We start from the raw sequence: 15,627 nt of genomic DNA, 5'->3' as shown, positions 1-15,627 counted from the left end.
TTACAATAGTGTTGTGTCCAGAGTTTGTTCCTTCCAGTGGGTCTGTGGTCTTGCTCACTTCAAGAATGAAGCTGCGGACCTTCACAGTGTTACAGCTTTTAAAGGTGGCACAGACCCAAAGAGTGAGCAGAAGCAAGATTTATTGTGAAAAGTGAAAGAACAAAGCTTCCACAGTGTGGAAGGGAACCTGAGCGGGTTGACCCTGCTGGCTGGGGTGACTAGCTTATATTCCCTCATTTGTCCCCGTCCATGTCCTGCTGATTGGTCCATTTTACAGAGCACTTATTGGTCCACTTTACAGAGTGCTGATTGGTCCCTTTTACAGGGTGCTGATTGGTCCATTTTACAAACCTCTAGCTAGCCACAGAGGGCTGATTGGTGCATTTTTACAGAGCACTGATTGATGTATTTTACAAACCTCTAGCTACCTCCAGAGCACTGATTGGTGCGTTTTACAGTCCTCTTGTAAGACAGAAAGTTCTCCAAGTCCTCACTTGACTCAGGAAGTCCAGCTGGCTTCACCTCTCAGAGTGAAGTAAGTATAGGAGTCTTAATAAAAACATAAAGAGATAGTAGGCCAGGCACCATGTCTCATGCCTGTAATTCCAGCACTTTGGGAGACTGAGACAGGTGGATCATAAGGTCAGGAGTTCAAGATCAGCCTGGCTAAGATGCTGAAACCTGTCTCTACTAAAAATACAAAAATTAGCTGGGCTTGGTGACATGTACCTGTAATCCCAGCTACTGAGGAGGCTGAGGCAGAATAATCACTTGAACCCAGGTGGCCAAGGTTGTGGTGAGCCAAGATTACGCCACTGAACTCTAGCCTGAATGACAAAGCAAGACTCAGTTTCAAAAAAAAAAAAAAATAGAGAGAGAGATAGTAGAAAACTATCAATAGATGGGGGCAAATGGTGTTTTTTTTGGTTAACCTTCCCAGAGGAAATGATTTCTAAGTTGGATTCTGAGAGATAGATAAGGTTTTGCCAGAACAGAGGTGTCATCCTTCTCTTAATTTCTGTATTTTGACATTTCCAGGGGCCATTTACACTAAATGCATTTCATAAATATAGCCCTTTTAATATGTCTTGATGTTCTAGTATTATTAGGTTGGTGCAAAAGTAATTGCAGTATTTTTGTGAATATATTGGCTATATGTTCTGGGCACACGACAAATAGAACTAAGTGAATACAATGTAAAAATCTTGCACTGCATATGCAAATGGTGATGTTATTGACCCAATCTGCTTGTACTTTGACTTGTTTTTCTGTCAGTGATGACAGGTTTGTGATCAATATGGGTGGAATTAAGAGCATCGTCAGAGCCTATAAAAGAAAGTCATCTGTAGTTACATGCTGGACCTAACCGTATGACTTTAAGTTTTATGTCAGAACAAACTCCCAAAATGGTTTAAACATTGCTATTCAAACATAAATATGTACACATATATACATAATATATCTCAGCAAATATTGCTGGATTTTTCCTTTAAGCAAATTTTTATTCTGATACAATTTGTACTTTAAAATGATTATAGATAGTTTGAAGTTTTGTTTTTTACATTTCTATGCTCCCAAGTATATTTTGGGTATCTGTAATTATGAATGCGAATTGGATGAAAACACTCAATATTTGTTGGATGAAAGCATAAGTACTGGACTGATAATGCAGAAATTAAAGATGTAAAACCCAATATCACACTGAGGTATTTTAGAACACATTTATTTCCTTTTTAAAATATATCCAGAGTGTTGCCAAACATTTATGTCTATAGTTCCTTATTTATGCCTTCTAATTAGACCAATAGTATGGATCATTACAAATAATTTAGAAAACATGAGGGGTCTTATCATCAACCTGTTACTTTAGGTAGCTGAAGTTGGGTTATTGTGCATAATGATCTCACAAAGAAGTTTGCAAATCATGGACATAGCTTTAATTGGCTATTTGGCTTAGATCTTCTGAAAGACTCAATCTTTAGTCATGTTTTAAAGAAAAAAGAAAATACAGTGTGTCTCAACTTATTTCCTGTACTTAAAACATTTGGCAAAAATGAGTTTCAGCGTTGTTAAAACTGATGTGTTCAAATTTGGCAGCCTCTTTTGTCCTCAGGGTACATAGTGACATCTGCTATTCCTCAGTGCATACGTTAATTATGAAAAGCCTTGCTTTAGTATTGTTTTTTTTTAATCCTTAAATATATATGAAAAGCAAAACTTACAACATTTTTGGATGAATGATACTATAAAATTATACTGGCCTACTTTGGGAAAACACATGTTTCTCTTTTGAATTACGTCTAAAACATATGAATTGAGCACCTGCAAAAAAATTTTATGCAAAGAGCATGAAATAAATTTTCTAAACTGCACCATTGAGGAAGACTTGTGATGACCTTAGTTCTCATTGACATATATATAGCAACAGTCTTATTATATTTCAATTATATTTCATCCCAGACCTGGGGGCATTTTTTGGTGTCCCTTAGATGGGAAATATTAACTTCATGAAGCACAGATACAGTGAGCCCTTGTAGCAGCTGTTCGTGTAATTACAAAACAAACAGCGATTCTAGTCTCAAAGAACTGTATGTTCAAGGGAAATAACAGGACACTCACTTACTAACTGAAATGTATTGGATTAAAAGCAACCTATCTCATACACCAAGAAACAAGTAGATGTGCTTTAACCCAAGCATCTCAGCAGCCCTGTGTGTATGGGGGTGAGTGTGTTCCTGTGTGTATGTGTGCGTGTGTGTGCATGTGTTCAGGTATATGATATTAATGAAACTGAGAGTGGAAGCCAGCTGGACTTCCTGGGTTGAGTGGGTACTTGGAGAACTTTTCTGTCTTACAAGAGGATTGTAAAATGCACCAATCAGCACTCTGTAAAATGGACCAATCAGCAGTCTGTAAAATGGACCAACCAGCAGGACGTGGGCAGGTACAAATAAGGGAATAAAAGTTGGCCACCCCAGCCAGCAGGGGCAACCCCCTTGGGTCCCCTTCCACACTGTGGAAGCTTTGTTCTTTTGCTTTTCACAATAAATCTTGCTGCTGCTCACTCTTTGGATCTTTGCCATCTTTAAGAGCTGTAACACTCACTGTGAAGGTCTGTGGCTCCATTCTTGAAATTAGCAAGACCACAAACCCACCAGAAAGAACCAACTATGGACACAAAACTTCATATAAGTAAGAGCTCAGGTGCATAATTTGCTAAGTGTTTTATATGTATGTAAACAGTTGAACAATTTTAAAAATAAATGTAATTTTTAAAAATAGTGTTAGATTTTTTACAGAAAGATTGTGGTAACAGTTTCCACATACTTGGCACTCAGTTCCCCTGCTATTAACATCTTGTTACAATTAGTATATTTGTTATAATTATTGTACAACTATTCACCCACTATTATTAATGAAGTTCATATGTTATTCACATTTCCTTAGTTTTTACTTAATGTCCTTTTTCTATTCCAAGATCCCATCCAAGGTAATACATTTAGTTGTCACATTTAGACTCCTCTTAGCTGCAATAACATGTAAGACTTCCCTTGTTTTTTATGTCCTGGACACTTTTGAGGAATACTGGTCAGGTGTTTTGCATAATTTCTTCATTAATCAGTCTCTTGAAAAATTACTTAGCCAGTGGATAAACGTATTTTTTTGTCTAAGGTTTAGGGATCAAAAAGTGACACTAATTACCTTGAGGTGAAATCAATGTGTACCCATTGCTAAATCTCACCAGCAAGAAGCTTCCTTGATATAGAAGACTGGACATTTTTCCATGATTCCTGCTGTGAGAAACAATATCTTGGCACTTGTTACGAACCTTTTTCAAAAATACATTTTTATGCAGATGACCTTGCAAACTGCAAAGGTCTTGGGATGACCTAAGGGGCTGTAGAGACAGTTCTGGGCCTTTCAGTTAGTAGCATTCAGGTGTAATTAGGTGCTGTTCTGAATCAAAAGTGTAGCTGTTATGGGGTTCTCTCATGTGATGGAAACACTGATTTACAACCAGTAGTAGTGTGTCCGGAATTGGTGGGTTCTTGGTCTCGCTGATTTCAAGAACAAAGCCATGGACCCTCGTGGTGAGAGTTACAGTTCTTAAAAAGATGATGTGTCTGGAGTTTGCTCCTTCAGATGTTCAGACGTGTCTGGAGTTTCTTCCTTCTGGTAGGTTCGTGGTCTCGCTGACTTCAGGAATGAAGGTACAGACCTTCGCGGTGAGTGTTACAGCTCACAAAGGCGGTGCAAACCCAAAGAGTGAGCAGCAGCAACATTTCCTGAGAAAAGTGAAAGAACAAAGCTAATATACCGTGGAAGGTGACCAGAGCAGGTTGCCACTGCCCGCTTGGGCAGCCTGCTTTTAATCCCTTATCTGACCCCACCCACATCCTGCTGATTGGTCTATTTTACAGAGAGCTGATTGATCCATTTTACAGAGAGCTGATTTGTCTGTTTTGACATGGTGCTGGGATTGGTGCGTTTACAAACCTTGAGCTAGACACAGAGCACTGACTGGTGCATTTACAATCCTTTAGCTAGACATAAATGTTCTCCAAGTCCCCATCAGATTAGCTAGATACATAATGCTGATTGGTGCATACACAAACCCTGAGCTAGATACAGGGTGCGGATTGGTGCCTATACAATCCTCCAGCTAGACATAAAAGTTCTCCAAGTCCCCGCCCAACTCAGGAGCCCAGTTGGCTTCCCCTAGTAGATCCAGTGCGGGGGCCACAGGTGAAGCTGCCTGCCAGTCCCGCGCCCGGTGCCTGCACTCCTCAGCCCTTGGGCGTTTGATGGGACCTGGTGCTGCGGAGGCCCGGGGAGAATTTGAGAGAGGCACGGGCAGGTGGGGCAGGTGGGGCGGCAGTGCTTGGGGACCCGGCGCACCCTCCGCAGCTGCTGGCCCCGCAACTAAGTCCCTCACTGCCTGGGGCGGGAGGCACTGGCCAGCTGCTCTGAGTGCTGGGTCGGCCCAGCCGGCGCCTACCGGAAACTCCTGCTGGCCGCGCACAGCCCTGTTACCACTGCACCTCTCCCGCCATACCTCCCCGCAAGCAGAGGGAGCGGGCTCTGGCTCTGGCCAGCCCAGACAGGGGCTCTCACAGTGCAGCGGCGGGCTGAAGGGCTCCTCAAGTGCGGCCAGAGTGGACTTGCCCAGTGTGAGGACGTGCCAAGAGCGAGCAAGGGCTGCTAGCATGTTGTCATCTCTCAGTAGGAAATGTACTGTGTGTGCATGTAATTTTTCCAGCAGAATATTTTTATTTATTTGACAAATATCCATTGAGCCTCCGTTCTTTGTCAGATACTTGTCTAGTTGCACTGAAAACTTAGTTCCTGAGCCATTTGCATATCTTTGTTCTGAGTCCCCAGCTTCCCTGTTCCCTATTTTCTGAGTTTCCCAATAAACCATTGAAGAATGCTTCTTAAAGAAATACACTTGAATTGATCTTAAATTATAAACAAGTTGGATCAGAAGTAAATATTTTTAAACTGTAAATAAAGGAAGTTAATTACTATTCAAAGCTAACTTTGTACCTAGGTTATGCCCTACAGTGTAATGTATGATGTAGTAACTTGTGATTTACAAAAGTAAATCATTAAATTGGGAGCAAAGATTACGTATTAGGTGGCATTACTTTTTTCCCCCATCTCCAAATCATTTGCTTTTTAAATGTTTTGCAAATAAATATTTCACTATTTTGTAAGTCAGCTAATATTTTTAGTTCCACGGTTTTAGCAGGTAGATTGCACCCATATTGATGTCTTATGCAGTCAGTAAAAACTGTCCACAAATAAAAAGAAAAAATATTTAAGGGTTCTGTATACAAGTTTTTAAAAAACTTATTCTTGTCATACCATTTAGTTTTATTTTGTAAATTCCAATAATTAATTGATGTACTTTTTATATCATATATTTTGTTGGATATGAAAATCAGTTCTTTCAGTCTCTCATTAGAAATAGGTAAAAAATGTCTTGTGTCTTGAGTGCATGGAAAGCAAAGGGAATTTTTTTCTGTTACCTTGGGTATCTTTGTACCTTTAAAAGATATCATGTACTCAAGGTTAATTAATTACAGTATCTTGGAAATAATATTACTTAAATATACAGCATCAATATAAAATCAATAAAACATTAGCTCTTGATTTTGAAAATATCTACATATTAAAAAATAATTTCTGCAGAAGTCCAACAGGTTTTCTTTTCTTTTTTTGTTTTGTTTTGTTTTTTAGGATTTTCTTTTTGAAACGGGATCTCTCTTGGTCACCAAAGCTGGAGTGCAGTGGCGCTGTCTTGGCTCACTGCAACCTCTGCCATCCAGACTCAGGTGATTCTTCCGTCACAGCTTTCCAAGTAGCTAGGACCACAGGTGTTGCATCACCACACCCAGCTAATTTTTGTATTTTTTTTTTAGAGATGGGGTTTTTCCATACTCATTATAATAACCAGACTGGTCTCCAACTCTCGCGCTCAAGCAGTCCACCCCCTTGGCCTCCCAAAGTGCTGGGATTACAGGCGTGAGCCACCACACCTGGCCCCCAAGCAGGTTTTTGCTTTATTATCTTTAGTTTTATTAAAATTAGAAATGTTGTGGCATCCTGTGGATAGATCTCAAATTAAATCCTGCCTTGTTTGGAGTGTGTCTGTAAAGATACAAAGTCATCATCAATACATCAGAAACCTAAATAGAAGGTCAAAAATTAAGTGTTCTTTGGAATTAGGTGTGTGGAAGGGGAGAGCTCAAGTCCTCTACTTACTAGCCATCTAATATTTTTCCTTCTTTTTGGAAGAGGGAATATTGATACATTTTTGTGCTCAACTCTTACGTACATTATGCCAAAGGTTTTATTATCTTTTATTATAAGATATTTGCATATAGACATTAAGAAAGAATACATATATTTATAGATTCTCTCAATTAGAGTTCCTTTGCTTAGGGACCATTCTAGCTCATTCTAACTCTTTGCAAGGTATTTAGGGAATAACTTGTACCCCTTTTTAAAGATTCACCTAGGACTTTTCAGGCACTTAAATTTTCTGCCTTTGAAAAAAGGTTGGAAGCAATGTGGATAAAATATACTATTCATAGAGCATTGTATTTATAAATATGTACTAGGAAATGAATGAGCATGTAAAAGCCATTGGCCAGTTTCCTTCTCTCAGTCTCATGAAAGTACTATCTTGTGGAGATTAAGATAAAATTTTGTCTAACTCAGACATGAGACATGCGAGCTTCAAATTCTGTTCACCTGCCATTAATAACACATGTTTCTAGGGCTCAATCAACCACAGAAGGATCGAAAGAAGGAAACAAGAAAAAGAAATCTGATAGGTTTCTTTCCTTATTCTGATGCTGGTAAGCTGATAAAATGAGGGAAATCCTGATGTTGGCCATAAGCTGTAAGAAAGAGTGATTAATAATAATAGCCTATTGTGTTAGTTTGCTAGGGCTGCACTAATAAACTGCCATAAATTGGGAAGCTTGAAATAACTGAATTTTATTGTCTCACAATTCTGATGGTTACAAGTCTGAAATCAAGTTCTCAGCAGGACCACATTCCCTCTGAAACCTGTAATAAATCCTTTCTTAACTCTCCTAACTTCCAGTGGTTTGCTGACAACTTCTGGTGGTCCTTGACTTACAACTACATAACTCCAGTCTCTAACTTTGAGGCCACATGGCATTCTCCCTGTATTGTCTTCACATGGCCATCTTCTTATAAGGACAATGATCACATTGGATTAGAAGCCCACCCTACTGCAGGATGAACTCATCTAAGCTTAGCTAGTTACATTTCCAGAGACCTTATTTCTTAAAAACATAACCATAGGTACTGCAAGTTAGAACCTCAAACATATTTTGGGGGGTGAAAGGAACACAATTCAACTGACAACATTTATTTATTTATTTTTGGCCCAGTTGTTGTACATTACATGGCCATGATTTGCTCTGAAAAGCGGGGTTACATTTACATTGGTGATACTTGTTCAACAAATCTGAGCAGGCAATGTCTAGAGATACCAAGAAGAGGAACTTCCTGTCCTTATTAGAGGGTTAGAATCTAGTTGAGGAAACAGACCCTTTTAAATTGTTTTATGAAAAGTGATAATTTCTGTCATGGCAATATGGAGAAAGTACTATGAAAAAAGTTGATGGAGGGATACATTTTTTCTTGGTTTGAAGTGATTCTTATTTTCTTTATGCCTTAATGTTTTCTGAGTTGTCTATAATGAGAGTTTACTAGTGCAAGGAGACGTTCTTGCACAGGGAATAGACAAAAGAATATAATTTGAGGCATTTAAGATATAGACCAGAAACCAGCTATACACTGCTGTGGAGAAAGAGAGTGTATAGAAATGTTTTCTGGGTTGGGCATGGTGGCTCACACCTCTATTCTCAACACTTTGGGAGGCTGAAGCAGGCAGATCTCTTGAGGCCACGAGTTCCAGACCAGCCTGGCCAACATGGTGAAATCTTGTCTCCACCAAAAATAAAAAAAAAATAGCCAGGCATAGTGGTGTGTGCCTGTAGTCCCAGTTACTCGGGAGGCTGAGGTGGGAGGATTGCTTGAGCCCAGGAGGCAGGGGTTGCAGTGAGTTGAGATTGTGCCACTGTGCCTGGGTGACAGAGTGAGACTTCTCAAAAATAAATAAATAAATAAATAAATAAATAAATAAATAAAAATAAAATTTAAAAAGTAGCAAATCTCATATTACTGGTTTCAAAACTCTTTTACCCTCTTAAAAACTATGAAGGACTTCAAAGAAATTTTGTTATTGTGGGTTACGTCTACAATGTTTACCTCAGACCTGATCTTACTCTTCTAATTTCGTCGTTCAACTAAGGTTCCTCTTTACTGTGCCCTGGGACCAAGGTAAGCAGGCACAAAGGAATGGCTTCTGAAACAAGTAGACAAGCATAGGCACATACCAGCATATGCTTTCAGTAATAAGGAAGAAGAAAATGAATATAATGGCTGAGAAACTTCCAATATCCCACTAAATCTGTACTCTGGAGACTCCCAAGCAGACTGTATAAGCTAATTGCCTCAAAGCATCAAAATCCAAATCTAAAATCATATCCTGTCCTTTCTTCTGGCACCTATCAAGATAATTCTGAGGGATTTATAAGTAAGTTTCTTACAATAACCTATTTCATAGTGTGGAAAAATTGTCATGAAACTCGTGTTTGTTACTTCATCATGGTGTCCTTGTTTCTTGTTTAGCAATAGCCTAAACAGGCTCTGCAGGATGCTCAGAAAATGGTTACATGGGTGTAGCTACAAGCTAAACAGGAATGTAAAGAAAAGAACTAACAGGCCCTGCTGGTTTCTCAGATGCAGTGCTGAATATTGCAAGAGGCCTTCATTAGGAGACACACATTAGGAGGGGTTGATTGCAGGCCAGTCAACTAGCTGCAGTTTCAAGGCTGCTTCCAGCTTACTCCTCTGAATAAGTTGAGCTAAATTTAACTACAAGGAGACTCCACTTCTATTTAATCAACTAGTCTTAATGCAGTAAAGAATCTTAGTGCAACAAACCATCACCATCCTAATGCGATCACCTTGTAAGATTCCTCTTCCAGTGTTTGAATCCCTTGGGGGTGGGGGGCAACCCCCATTATTACTAACCAGGTTTCCTTTAACATCTTCAGTAATTTAAATCTCACTGCCAACACCAGGGAACCTGTTCTTTTATTGAATAACTCAAACCGTTATGAAGTTGTTATGCTGAGGAGCAAAATATTTACTAAGTAGAAAATGCCCTCCTGTTCTAATTCTATCCCTTGGTATGACCTTAAAAAAACAAAAACAAAAACAAAACAAAAAAACTCCAGTCCCTCCTTCTCATGTGATTCCTTCAACATTTCAAAGCAACCAGAGTACTTTGCCCAAATAGTCTCGTTTTCATTACAGATATATATAGTTTGTTCATCACATGGTTTCAAGTCTCTTTACAATCTTTGTCATTTTTCCCTGGATGTATTTGAAATTAAATGTTATCCCACAGTTAAACACAAAATTCTGTGTCTGTGTACCATAAAATTGTACATTCCTATGGCATTTACAGTTATAAAAAAGTTTTAAGTATATTTTCAGATACCCTGTTATCTTACCTCTTTCTCTGTATTATACTATTTGGGAACACTAAGTTCCAAAGTACTTTTTGGGAACAGTAACTTTTTAGGGAACAATTCTTTTTTTACTCAGTTTTTGAATTTTACTCCTAACCCTGTGAAATCTAGTAGTGGATACAATATCATAACCTAAGGGTAATTCTGGATCTCTAACTTTTCATTCAAAAACTGGACTATCTTAAGCAGCTTATAGGAATTCTTTTTTCTTTTGATTTTGAAAATGATTCACTTCACATAGGTAGCTTTGCTTAGGTTTATGGCTGGTGTTCTGATTTCTTGATGTCCAAGGCATACCAATAGTTATGTATTTTGAATGTCACTCATTCCTGATCTTCCATATATGTCAAAAGGATGGAACATATGTCGAAATAGACCTAATGTAAAATACTAGAATAGTACATGTATATATACTCCTCTAAAACGCTAGAGAAAATAAACTTATAAATGTTATATTGCCTATGATATGCACGTTAATTAGCCAATTTATCTATTTTTATATGATGATAGTTATGAAAGTTAAATGTTGTCTACCCTCTGGAAGTACACCTGTTTGATTTTTTTTTTTTTTTAGTTAATCTCCTTTAAGTAAAATGTGTTTGGTATTTGGAATGCTGGGTCCTTTCTGTGGAGGTTGTTTAAAATGTAAAATAATCCATTGTTCTCAGCTAAAATAGTTCTCTGTTACTATCTTCTTGCTATCTTTGTCTTTCATGCAGTTTTAAATCCGGATGCATAATTTTCCTGCCAGAAGTTAATGCTTACTTCTCATTTGTTTTCTTTTCCTGTTGCCTTCAGAGCTCACAGAGAGAAGGTACTATTTCTGCAATCTCTAAGACATGTGGCTTTCCCAGGCAGATTGTTTATTTAATGAAAAAGAAGAGAGGTCCACTCTATTTGTTTGGAGTTACATAAATATTCTTTAAAAGGAGGATTTCCTCATTTATTCCACTTTAGCCTTCCTGTGTAGAGAGAGCTTTAAATACAGCTTTAATCACTATATGATGACAGCTTGAGTTAACACTTTTATAACAGTACCAAACATATCCAAGATGTTGTGAATAAGAAAGGAAGAATGGATTAATTCCTAATTTATCTCTCTGTATATTACAATATAAGATTATTGCATATCTTCACATTCAAAACCAGTTTATCATTATAAACCTAGTAATAAAAATAATGCATAGCGCTATGATAATAGCTAAGTCTGAATAGAAGGTTCAAAAAGGAGATGGATAAGGTATTGTTCTATACATTTAGTACCAATAGTTTTGTTTCTTTTTTTATCTCACATTCTTACTCAGGTAGAGTTTGCTCACCATGTTGTAACAGAAGTTGGAAAACTCTTTTAAAGGTACCATAATAGAAGGATGTTTTCAATCCGAAACAGTGCAATTTTTATTTCTCTTTTCATCATCTTGTGAGTTGAGTTTCAAATTAAACATAGAATTCAGATAACACCATGAATAAACCTTAAAGCATTTCACATTTTGCAAATGTAATTATTTCTCAAATATGTAACCTGAATGGGCATATGGTAGGTACTACAGAGAGAAAAGGGTAACAATGATTAAAATATCATTAAAAATAATATTGTGGAATGTAATATTTAATATAACAAATGTTTACATATATAATTACACATAATATATACGTATATGATTTACATGTATTACATATAACACATATAATATATATTTCATATCACATGTTACAAATAATCTTATATATGTATTTTAAATATACTTATATATTTATAAATATAAATACACTGTCAAGGGTTGGAATCACATCAGGGCTTTTTCATTTTATGTAGTGAATACTCATAGATCAGGTACAGACATTTTTTCTCAGAACATTTTTATACTATATTAAACATTATAGTATAAAAGTGGTGAAGTGAAGCCATCAAAATGAGTATGCCAGCTCTTTTATAATTACTTTTAAAAAGGCAAATATTAGTATATAATTTTATCCAAAGCATAATATCTATGGATGTAGATGACCTGTTTAAAGAGAAAAGAAACATGTTCAAATCACATTGAAATAACAGAGAGAAATGTCAGGGTTTCAGTGTTATGTGAGGGAAACATCATGTTTCCTCCAAATAATGATAAGTTGCCAGGTATTTAATCATAGCTTCTTGAAATTGATACAGACTTTTAGATCTGTTGTGCATCATACATAATTTTCTTTTTTGGCGTTGCACTGGTTTTAAAAGTTCTGCAGTAAAGCACATTAGATTGCATTGTTTGCTTTTCATTTAGAATTTCAGACATTATTTCCAGAAAAGTCATAGTTTGAAGCACTTCAAAAATCTTTGAACTCAGAAAGGGAAAGGAAGTTGCTTTATGTCAAAACTCTTATAAAAGCAAACAAACATTTAATAAATGTTGGATAGACTTAAAGAGTTTTCTTTGTGTTCAACTCAAGCATACATTGAAAGCTTATTAAACTGTATTAACTTGTGTAATAAATGTTATAAAAGAATTAGAGCTCTGGAAAATTCTTGTTTCCTTTAGGCAGAACCACATTTGAAGCAAACTGAAGTGAGAGAAGGTATGATTGTGCAAAAGTGCTTAGAGTTTTATACACCCTCCCAACAACTCTTCCTATTAGCCTCACCTGTACTGCCAGGTCATTCATGCTTCCTTTTCATTTGTCTTCTTTTGTTACTGTAAGTTAAGCCAAGTAATTGCTGCCTCTGCTGTCCTTAGGTTGAAACAGCGTTAAATTAGTTCACCTCTATGTGTGCCAGATGTTCCTTTGGCCAAGGTGGCTGGTTCTCTCTGTTTCTGTAGGTGAAGAATTGTGATTGCTTGAGCTTCTAGTCATTGTTCTTTTTTATCAAACCTTTCATCACCATGAAGATTTTCTTCTGCGCTTTTTATAGTCATCCATAGTTTTCAGAATTGAGGTCTAATTATCACTGATGTGATTGACTGCCATTCTTTCCTAGTTATAATTTTCTCAATACAATTTCTCTTCACAAGTCCTCTTAGGATACTTCTGAGCTATTTCCACCTATTAGTTTAACAATTTTGTAACTTCTTTCTTTGTATTTCCTAATCTAGAAATGTAGGTGGATTGAAACCCACATTTCCATGGAATAAAACTAAGAGTGAATTTAAAGAGAAGGCTCATATACACTACTGAGCTTTTCTACTGTCAGAGTATATAGAAGATAGTCTCTTCTTTATTTTGCAAATATGAGAACTGGATCACAGGACATTCATTACTTTAGTAAACCTCTGCTTAGCAATATCTTTACAACTTACTGCTATTAACAATTAGAGTACTGGTAATATTGAGTGATGTAATTATTGCTATAGAGGTGATTTCAGAGCCTGCTTAACACAGAAATCTAAATCTCAGATTTAACTTATTGTATTCCAAGACTAGGCAGATAATTTTGCTTAGATTTCCTGCTCACAGTTAATCTTGAGTGGTGTCCAATAGTTCTAAGCCATAGACACTGGGTTTAAGTCACTGTGGGAATTCCTCATTGATTGGTTCCCCTGAACTGGTAAAATACAGTTATTCACATCGCAGTCAGATGATACACTCTGCAGTTAGCCTATAGTGCAAAATCCCACATATTAAAAATTACTGAGAATATTTTAAATAGTCCATGAACCACACTAAAAATTGTCCAGTGTATAAAACCGCCAAATAGTAATACAAACCGCAGATCAGAAATGCTCTGAAAACTGAAACTTGAGTGCTGACCTGATGCTACTGATTGTCCATATGGGTGGCTAAGATAGGGACACCTTTGCTTTCTGATGGTTTAGCGTGCACAAACTTTGTTTTATGCAAAAAATTATTAAAATATTTTGTAAAATTACCTTCAGGCTATATGTATAAAGTGTATATAAAACTAAATGAATTTTATGTTTAGACTTCAGTCTCATTCCCAATATATTTCATTATGTATAAGCAAATACTTAAAAATTCAAAAATATATGAAATCTGAAACTTGGTCCCAGGCATTTTGGATAAAGATACTCAACCTGTAGTATACATATAATAAAATATAAAAACTACTAAACTAGACAGAAGATGAAAACTCAAGGAAGATGTATAATGTGTATGTTTGTTTAAACCAGTCTTCTTTTAACATAAGCATCAAATTCCTAGCAGTGACATATATACCTACTATGTTGTACCCATGAAAATTAAAAATTAAAAAAAAAATCCAAGCAGTGAACTGAAGATGAATGGAAGACTCTAAATAAAAGGATCTGATTCCTGGTACATTTTACTTCATTCTATTCTTACAGTAAGCCTTATTCATGCCAATCATGTTGTGAAGACTACAAGAGATAGTAAAGTCACATCTGTGCATAGAGATGAGATACTAGTCAGGTTCTAAACTCGGGGACTTGACTAATTGGGTAATGTTGCAACCCCACTGTGATTCTCCTTTTTTACCTACATATGTTTTAATGTATAACACCTATATGGATTACTGTATCCTTTCTTTTGGTTGTTAGTTATTTTTGTATTTGTATTAGCTCTCCTACAGGGTCTAGGTCTTATATAAATTTTCAATTCATTTTTAAAAAGCACTAAATAAATGCTGTTGAATAGCTAAATTAATTTCTGACCTGAAACTTCCTGACTTATTATTCTATATTCTAGTCCACGTCCACTCATGTAGACTGGTGCACTTTTGCTTCTTTTCATCACTTCTATTTTTTACCATAATCTGACATGCAGCTTCCAACTTCTTTCCCCCACTTCCCACCTTATCTTTCTCGATCTTTCTCACCTTCTTTCTTCTTTCCCCTCTCTATATTTTCCTTTCAGCCAGCTCCATTCCAGCTCATTTGAACACAGGTTTAAAATAAAAGTTACTGTTTTTATAAACATTTTAACAGTTCATAAAAATTTTAGCATTACAGAAAGTACAAAGAAGAAAGCAACAATAAGCTTGCCACCCATTGTTACCACTTGTGAGCATCATTCCACCTGGAACAGTCTGTCTCAGATAGATGTCTGAATAGACAATTATAATAAAAGAAGCAGCAGCCAAAACTTGCTGGGAACTGTGAAGAATGCTTTCAGCATATTTATTAAATTCTTCCTGTGAGATCATGATTATTTTCATTTTCATTTTACAGGTGAGGAAATGGAGACTCCTAGAAGCTAAGCAACTTACCTAAGGTTACATAACCAGTAAATGCTGAATGAGTAAACAAGTGTCTTTAGAACTGGTGAGGGAAGTTAGAGAAGATGGAATGACATTACTATTCATTTTCATTAACAGGCATTTTTTTTTTTTTTTGAAGAAGAGGTCTTGCTTTGTCACTCAGGCTACAGTGCAGTGGCATGATCTCAGCTCAATGCAGCCTCCACCTTCCAGGTTCAAGCAGTTCTCCTGCTTCAGCCTCCCGAGTAGCTGGAACTACAGGCATGTGCCACCACGCCCAGCTAATTTTTGTATTTTTAGTAGAGATGGGGTTTTACCATATTGGTC

The sequence above is a fragment of the Colobus angolensis genome, unplaced genomic scaffold (assembly GCF_000951035.1).
Source record: "Colobus angolensis palliatus isolate OR3802 unplaced genomic scaffold, Cang.pa_1.0 Scaffold5, whole genome shotgun sequence".
Lineage (NCBI taxonomy): Eukaryota > Metazoa > Chordata > Mammalia > Primates > Cercopithecidae > Colobus > Colobus angolensis.
The sequence above is the reverse complement of the archived record's forward strand: the minus strand, read 5'-3'. Positions refer to the sequence as shown.